This window comes from Lynx canadensis, chromosome B1 (assembly GCF_007474595.2).
Source record: "Lynx canadensis isolate LIC74 chromosome B1, mLynCan4.pri.v2, whole genome shotgun sequence".
NCBI lineage: Eukaryota > Metazoa > Chordata > Mammalia > Carnivora > Felidae > Lynx > Lynx canadensis.
The window spans coordinates 191057890-191066552 of record NC_044306.2 but is presented as its reverse complement, the minus strand read 5'-3'; the positions used below and the strand labels follow the sequence as shown (position 1 = coordinate 191066552).

The following is an 8663-nucleotide window of genomic DNA, read 5'->3' as shown; positions in this document are numbered from 1 at the left end:
TGAGGTCTCAAAATGGTAGCCAATGAGACAAATTTGATTTATATACATGCTTAGTGAGTGGATTACACAGATATTTTGTTTTTTAATTGCAACATTTATCGTTTAAAAAAACCCACAACTTAGCAGTGTTTTTGTAAAAACTACTTTTAAGATTACAATAAAATGTCCAGCAACTGTGCTTATATTGTACCTGGAAACAAGCAACAGAAGCAAAGTGGTTGCTCTTTTTATGTAGGGAATGTATTGTCCGATTTAGCTTAAGACAAACCCTTTTCTATTATCTTCCATACTGGGGCCACATATCAGGAGTCATTTATCATTGTTTAAGCCATGTATTTGTTTTTACTATTGTCCAGTCGCACAAATTGACATAGTTCTCTCAGCCCTTTTGTAATATGAGTAAGTATGGAATATGAATTAGTGTTATGCTTAAAACTTGAACGCCAACAGGCTGTATATATGGACTACATTTATTTAATATTGTCCATTAGCTAGGAAATCTGTAACTGAGATATGGTATCCTTGACTCTAATTTTCAAGAGACTCAGAGATTGATTTTAAGTGAAGCAAACATTCCTCCAGATTTGTGTGGTACAGAGTCCATTTACTATAATACACAGCCTCTCCTTCCTTTTGTCAATGTTTCCTGGTTCAGATAATGAATTATTCAGTCTATTCGTTATGTATTACCAAAGAAATACCATGTATAAAATGATCAAAGCCCTTCAGTGTCACACAAATGAGTTGGCAGAGTTCAGTTGATCTAGACCTGCTGAGCTTTGTTGGGCCTGCTCCTGTGTCTGTGGTTAGATAGAGATCGTCTGTGAGGCACCTCTGACCTTGGTTGAGCTCACTCACATATCCCAGGATTGACTGACTTTTGGTTGGTCTAAGCTGGCCTTGGCTGGCTTGATTGCAGTGACTCAGTCCTGTTACCTGCAGGGTAGTCCAGGAATATTCTTTTGGCCATAGCAGAAAAGCAAGGGATTGTGAACAATCCCTATCACATAGTTCTTCAAGTTTCTGCTTTGTCGCATTTGCTGTATCATTGGCCAAAAGAAATCACATGGCTGATCTCGGAGTCAGAGCTAGAGATCAATAAAAGTTACCTAGCAGAAAGAATGGTCACAAAAGTAGTTGGAGAATTAGGCAGGTAATACATTCAGTCTGCCACAGATGTTACCCTATGTATGTCTGTTTTTCCAATCTGTTCCAATCTATGTAATTTATGAAATATTCTGGCTTTAAAAAATACTGGAGCTATACAAAACCAATGGAATGCATTAGTTCAGAATGTCTAAAGTCATAATATTGCATAGTAAACTCTATGCAAGAGTTTACTATGCCATAACTATGTTTGCACGTTGAAAACTATAAATATTGTAGAACTTGTGTTTGTAATGATTATTTCATATCTAAACTAGCTATTTATTTGCTAAATCTATTAGCCTAAAATGATTAAGATATTTTCCTTTGTCAGGTTTCTGTGCTGATATAGGTTTGTGTGACCCATTTTTTCTTTTCTCATTGTTTTTCTGTATTAGGTATAAAGTGTGTGTGTGTGTGTGTGTGTGTGTGTGAGATCTTTATAAAAATTGCTTAAAATTGTCAAGTCTCACTCAAATGAAAGTAATGGGCTTAAGAAAGAATGTTCTTAAGAAGTCTTGCAGAAAACATCAATTTAATTTTGTTAAAATCACTTTTTCCACTTTATTTGCTCAAAATTATTTTCGTTATAAATTTATGAATATCTTACAAATTTTGTGTTTTGCAATTGGACATGTGGGCAGTTTATCTTGACTGTGGAGTCTTTAGAAAATGTATTTAAATGTGACTTTTCTCTAGTTTACCACTAAATACCTATGTATGGTACTACACTCTACCTATACGTATATCTTTTTAAAAAAATATTTATATTGCTGACATTTACTGACTTTCTAAATCTTTCTTGGTTATTTCTATACATTTCCCCATTATATTTGATTCACATTTCCAAGAAACATGGCCTGTACTTCCTTTCTCATGTTGTTATTTTTATTATTAGTTTTATAACTCTTTTTGTTGCTGTGGTTTTTTTTAGTTTAGCTGCTGTATTTATAACACATTATTATTACAGGCAGAAAAGATGACATTTTTATTTTGCATATTAAAAGCTTGGTTTTGTATCTCTGATGATAAAATAGGCCATTTCATCGCCACACAAAGATTGAAATAGTTTTGGTGGTGCATTGGTTTCTTATATGAATGGCAATTGTACAACGGAAGCATAAGCTTCCTGTTGGAGGAAGTACTATAAAGCTGCTTCTTTTTTCTGCTGTCTACTTTGTACTCTGGGTTATCCACAATATAGACCTTACTTTATAGAGGAGGAAGTAGAGGCTTAGGTAGGTAAATCCATCCACCTAAGATAATGTTACTAGTAAGTGATAGCTTAGACTTGAACCTAATTTATTCCAATTAACTAAATGAATAAATGAGATTGTTAATAAAATGGCAATTTATGATAATACAGGAAAAGTATAATGTGTTAGAATGGATACTGGACGCTGAAAAATCTTGAAAGTGTGTAGGAAAAGCTTGAGAAATCAAGTTAGAAAAGGGGCTTATTGTGAAAATATGCATCATTCTTTGACACAAGTGGAATACTAATCAAGTAGTATGTATTTAAATGTCAAATATACAGTGGAAATAGTAAGGTGGATATTAACTGTTTCATTAGGAAATCAAGGTCCTTGCATTTGAAGATTGCAAGTATTCCAATTTAAGTGAATCAATGTATACAATTAGACATTTATTAAAAGTTAGACACTGTCTTAGGTGCTGTAAGATATATAATTTTAAAATATGATCATTAGGGGTGCCTGGCTGGCTCAGTCGGTAGAGCAACTAACTCTTGGTCTTGGGGTCGTGAGTTCAAGCCCCACGTTGGGTATGGAACCTACTTAACAAAAACAATATACATGATCATTGGTTTCATGAGGCATAACATTAAAGAAAGAAAGAACATATATGTTGTTCAAAAGTTAAGATAAACATATGGCAATTAATTTCTTTAGGTAGATAACGTATCAAATTTTAAAACTACTTAAATTTTTTTTTTTTTTTAGGTATCGTGGGAGTTTCTGTGCATTGGAGTGTGAAGGAAGGAGATACATAGATGTTTATAACAATCATGCAATTGGAGTGAAAAAATTGTAGCAATTCTAGCAGTTCTAATACCTGGGGCAACAAAGTATTTACTAATTCACTTCACAGTGGAGAAATCTGGCAGACAGTATCCTACTTAGGGTTGAAATTTAATATTACCATTGATGGGACAAATAAACCTCATGTGCCTCTTGATATACTGTGATGAGAATGGAACATCATTTCTATGGTGTTTCTGGCAAAAATGTGTAACCTGAATCTATTATGAGGAAATAGCTGGAAAACCTAAAGTGGAGGGCATTGTAGAATATCTGCCCTAATTGGTTAAAACTATTAAGGGCAGTATATACAAATAAAGTAGCAATTTTTCTAGATTAAGGGCGATTAAAGGGCACAGCAACTAAATTCAAAGTAAAATCTTGAATGAGATCTTGATCAGAATAAAAAGGGAATGAAAGGATGTTTTGCTCGTTTTTATTATAAAGGTCATTATTTGGATAAGGACAAAGTGTAAAATGGGATCTGTGGCTTACAAAGTGGTATTGTTATCAGTGTTAATTTACGGATTTAATATATATGTTGTGTGTACATAGGATAACATCTTGCTCTTAGGAAATGCAAACTGGAGTAATTAGTAGTAGTGACCATCATTGACCATCATTTTAGCAATTTAGCATTTAGCAATTTCAAGTACACACAGAAACACACATACACTCACACACGCACACTTCTATGAAGGACATCCTTCAAATTTCTTACATGATACCACTGCCGATGCCATAAAAAGGTAACAAAACTGAAATACATGAATATTCATAGGTATTAAAAGGACCAACACTGAGGTGCCTGGATGGTTCAGTTAGTTGTTTGAGCATCTGAATCTTGATTCAGCTCAAGTCATAGTCTCGTGGTTTGTGGGATTAAGCCATGCCTCTGATTCTGTACTGACAGTGCAGAGCCTGCTTGAGATTCTCTCTCTCTCTCTCTCTCTCTCTCTCTCTCTCTTTCCCTCCTCTCTTTCACCCCCCCACTCCTCCCCAGTTCACACTCCCACATGTGCTTTCTCTCTCTCAAAATAAACAAATAAGCATTTAAAAAGAAAGAAAGAAGTAGGAGTGCCTGGGTGGCTCAGTCAGTTGAGTGTCTGACTCTTCAGCTCAGGTCATGATCTTGTGGTCTGTAGGATGGAGTCCCACACGGAGCTGCATGCCGATGGTGCAGAGCCTGCTTGGGATTCTCTTTCTTCCTCTCTCTCTGCCCCTCCTCTGCTCGTGCTTTCTCTCTCTCAAAAATAAATAAAGGTAAAAAAATCATAAATAAATAAATAAATAAATAAATAAATAAATGGACCAACATAAATAATTCAAGTTCTTGAAATTGAGATACATCATACACCTTAAATTTTAAACGTGTTTGTTTTGTGTTTGTATGCATATTGTAAAGCAAGCAGGTAAGAGGCAACTTTAAAAGATGATTTATCAGTTACTTAACATACAAATTTGAAGTCTTTAATTAAGTGAAGAATGGAAATAAGAAAAGTGCTTCTGCTACAATCTGCATCTGCTGAGTTTCCTCTGTGCTCAGTAGACAGGGAGGCTGGTGTGGAACACAGAACACTATGGGCTACAGTTCCCATCCCTAAGGATGTTACAATCTAGTTGAGAAGACAATACCAACATTTAAAGGACAGAATTGATTTATACAAAACAGCAATCTCTTTCAGCAATAAGTCTCATGGAATTGACTGAAAGCACAGGAAAAAATCAGAGAACAAGTCTTCAGCTTGAAGTGGTGTTCTCTGTGTTGACAAGGAAACTTTAAAGAAGATGAATGAATTGAATAGAGCTTTGAAAGATGAGTAAAACTTGTCTGAAAAAGGGATGGGAAAGAAAAATGGATGAAGGAAGCCAAGAGGACAGATTGGAGAGAAGAGTCTGGCTTTGGGGAGAGGAATGGGAAACAGAGAAAACAGGTAAGTAAAAGGTTGCTTAAGGAGGACTAGAATCCAGGAGAAGTTGCCAGACACAGAGGGAATAAAGAAAGATTCTTTGAGCCAGGAAGTGACATGATCAAGTTGACTTTGAATAAGTTGATGGAGAGACCAGAGCTAGAAAAACAAGCCAGGGGGTGAATAAAAATAAGTCAGGAGGTAGAGAGCTAAGTTAAACTAAGGTATTGGTGCAGGGAGTGGAGAAAGTTATTTAAATAAAGGAGTTGTTTCCAGGAAAAGCTAAAAATTGCCAGTGTAGTCTATCTTCAGGAAACATACACATTGAACATGAGCTACTCTTGGGACTACTTTATAACAAGACAAAATACTTAACCAATGACAGTAAAAAAAAAAAAAAAAAAAAAAAAAAAGTGTTCACCTGTGTGTGTATCTCACCACCAATTCTCCGAACCCAAGCAGTCAGTTCTAGTAAATGAATTAGAAATGAGAGCACGAAGAAGGGCACCTCATTGGAAGTTCCAAAATGGTTCGATGAGTGGAAGATTTGAATCACACGAAAATAAAGCAAGTTCAAAGTGCTAGTTTCCAGTTCAGTGGAGTGACTTGCAGTTTCTAGTCTTGCCCCTGGTCCTCTCGTGTCCCTTTCCCGGGAACAGGGAACTTTCTTTTTCCTTCCTTCACCTACCAGCTCCAATTGTTTTCTAAGAGGGCCTCACTTTTTAACCCCTTACTCCGCACACTGGCTGAAGCAAGCACACCTCCTCCATCCTACTCATGTACTCCTATCAGAGCCCTCTCCAGATTTTATTATAACGTTGTGCTTACCGAACATGTCTCTGTTAGACCGCAAGCGCAGAACAGAATTTTTAAAAAGAAAAAATAAATGAGAAACAAAACAAAACAAAACCACAATGTTGAATAAATGAATGAATGACAAAGGCAATGTCTGTCCCTAGGAAGTCTATATTCTATAATGACAGAGTAAGAAGAAAGAAAATGACACGGGAAAGGCTGTCTGAGATGCACGTAGAAATTGTACACCATGAAAATGCTTCGCTTGCAGGTAATTTCCTGTCAAGGAAAGACCTGTATATCCTCACATGAGAAAAGTGCCTAAATGGTCACTTAAGGTTTTGGCTTCTTCCTGAATCCCTTATGAAATTTCTGCCTCTGCAGTGGTCAGTAACAACATCCAACCTGGCTTCCATGGTTTTGGATCAACATTTTCCAATAAATGTCCTTTAAAAAAAGCCTTGAAACGCATCAAGCCCTGTGTCCCTTCTCTACATTCCTCCTTTGGGAACAGGAACTGATGAAAATGGACTTCTCAGACCATGCCCTTTAGTTATTACAACTAAGAAAATAAAATTAAGTTAAAATTTCAGTAAAATAAATTAAAATAAAATCACAATATGTGAAAATAAAATAAAATCACGATGTGTGAAATTAGTAAAATAAAGTAAGTTGAGAGCTACCTAAGAAGGTGTCTTGCTCTTAAATTTGTAGTTAGTTGTTTAAACAAAAAGAATACTAAGACCCCCCCCCCATTTAACAGTTTTTGGGTATCTAGTCTTCTGTGAGTCCCCAAGATCAGTGTCTTTTCCTTCTATCTTCTGAAGTTCAAACACTGTTACCTTCCACATTTGGAAACTATAGTGCAGGAAGCTCATATCCAAGCCCGGGGTAATGCCTGTGGAGTATCACTTTTATCAAAGCGACTTTGGGAAACTAACTTCCTTCAATGGCTCTTGGGGAAAACAATAATTGATTCTTTGGAGTGGCTGTTATTTTAACTTGCTTCACTATTCTTATGTAGTTTCTGTGTGCACAAACATTTGGAAATGTGTATCAGGTTAACATGGCTTATTTTCACTGCAATAAAATGGCATTTAAAAAGCAGAAATCCAGAATTCTCTATTTTTTCCCTCAAAAAGCTCTCAACAATTTACAATGCTTGTTTTGGTCCTCATTTCCTAGGTATGACTGCCATAACCCCAAACTCGTTGAGGATTTCAACAACAGTGGTTTATTTCCCCCATTTCAAATAATGGCTGTGGGTTACATGGGGGCTCTGCTCCGCACATTTTCTCATTTTAGGATTCAGGCTAATGGAAAGGCCTCTTTCCAAAACGTGCGATTCTTGTGGCAAAGGAGAAAGACAAAAGAACTGGCAAAACATGCTCTGGATATACATCACTTCTGGTTATAACCCTTTGGTTACAGCAGATCACGTGGCCACGGCTGCCAATGGCGGAGGAACATACTGCTTCCGGTAAGACACGGCAAATGACACAGCGATGAGCAGGCGGGAACAACAGGATACTTTTCCATAGTATCTACGCATACAACAATTCTTTTTCTTCATTCCCTCCCATTTCTTTCTCCCCTTTCTCTTCTACCTTCTGCTTCTCTACTTCTTTTTCTTCTGACAGCAAAAACATTATAAAATCAGCTGTTTCTATGTTGCTCACGTATAAGTCAGGTAAAGTACAATTTTATGAGAAAATTTTACCTGTGGACTTCTGTCATTGATTGCATTACCTTTAGCATAATGTTATTTAAATATTTACTTTATAAAACGAGTATAATTTTCTCATACTTCTATCTCTTTTACAACCTGGAAAGAGAAACAATTTTATACGTTAAATACAGAAATCAGTGAAACATTAAAATTTAACTTCAAAACATTAATTCATTGTGTCCAATGATACTTTGCATAAACTGCTTTGCCTATGTCACGTTCAATTGTGGAGAGAAGTATTACCTGGCCTAGTTCAAGGGATAGTATTTTTACTGGAATAAAGTTAAAGCAGAAAATGCCCATTCGAATTAATATGTGCAAAAGTGATGTTAATGCATCTAATTCATGTTTGTATTCTACATGCCTGCCAAGGTGTCTGGTTCATAGTGGATGTAAAGAAATTATATGTCAAACTTTATTTACCAGCTCAGGATAATCAGACCCCATATTTAACAAATGTTTAAGAAAATGATCCTTCAGCTGTTTATTTTAATGAATGCCAGGCATCCTGTCAGGCACTGAGAATATGATGGAAAGCAAAACAGATTATTTCTCAGCCTGCAATAAATAAAGAGAAAATAATGCGGTAAATACTAAGGTTTAGAATTATTTGCTGCTTAAGAATTTTTAATAGGACAATTAATCTAGCTGGAAAGATAATAAAATGATGACTGAGGTAAAATCTGAGGGAAAAAAGAGTTAGCTTTGGAGTGGGGGAAAGGGGGAGAAGGTGCTCCAGGCAGGAAACACCAACTATGAAGGCAATATGGCAGGAGGGGACACAGAGCATCAAATAAAGCCGGTGTGGTAGACCATAGGGAGAAGGGGACGCATGGAGTGAAATATTGCCATAGAGATGCAATAGATGGGGTACTAAATATTAAGATTGTGAAAGGTATTATCTTAAGGAAAAGGGGAGGCCACTAATGTGTTTTAAGCAGAGAAACATGAATATATAAATAAATATAAATATATAGAAAAAAAATATATATATAACAAAAATAAGTGGCTTCAGACTACAATTGGGTAGAAAGGTAGGCAAAT

At 36.0% G+C, this 8663-nt stretch overlaps 1 pseudogene; it reads right to left on the bottom strand.

Annotated features, from left to right (window-relative positions):
- Nucleotides 1-7691: 7691 nt before the first annotated feature.
- Nucleotides 7692-8663, bottom strand: part of LOC115513094 — a 34194-nt pseudogene continuing 33222 nt past the window's right edge.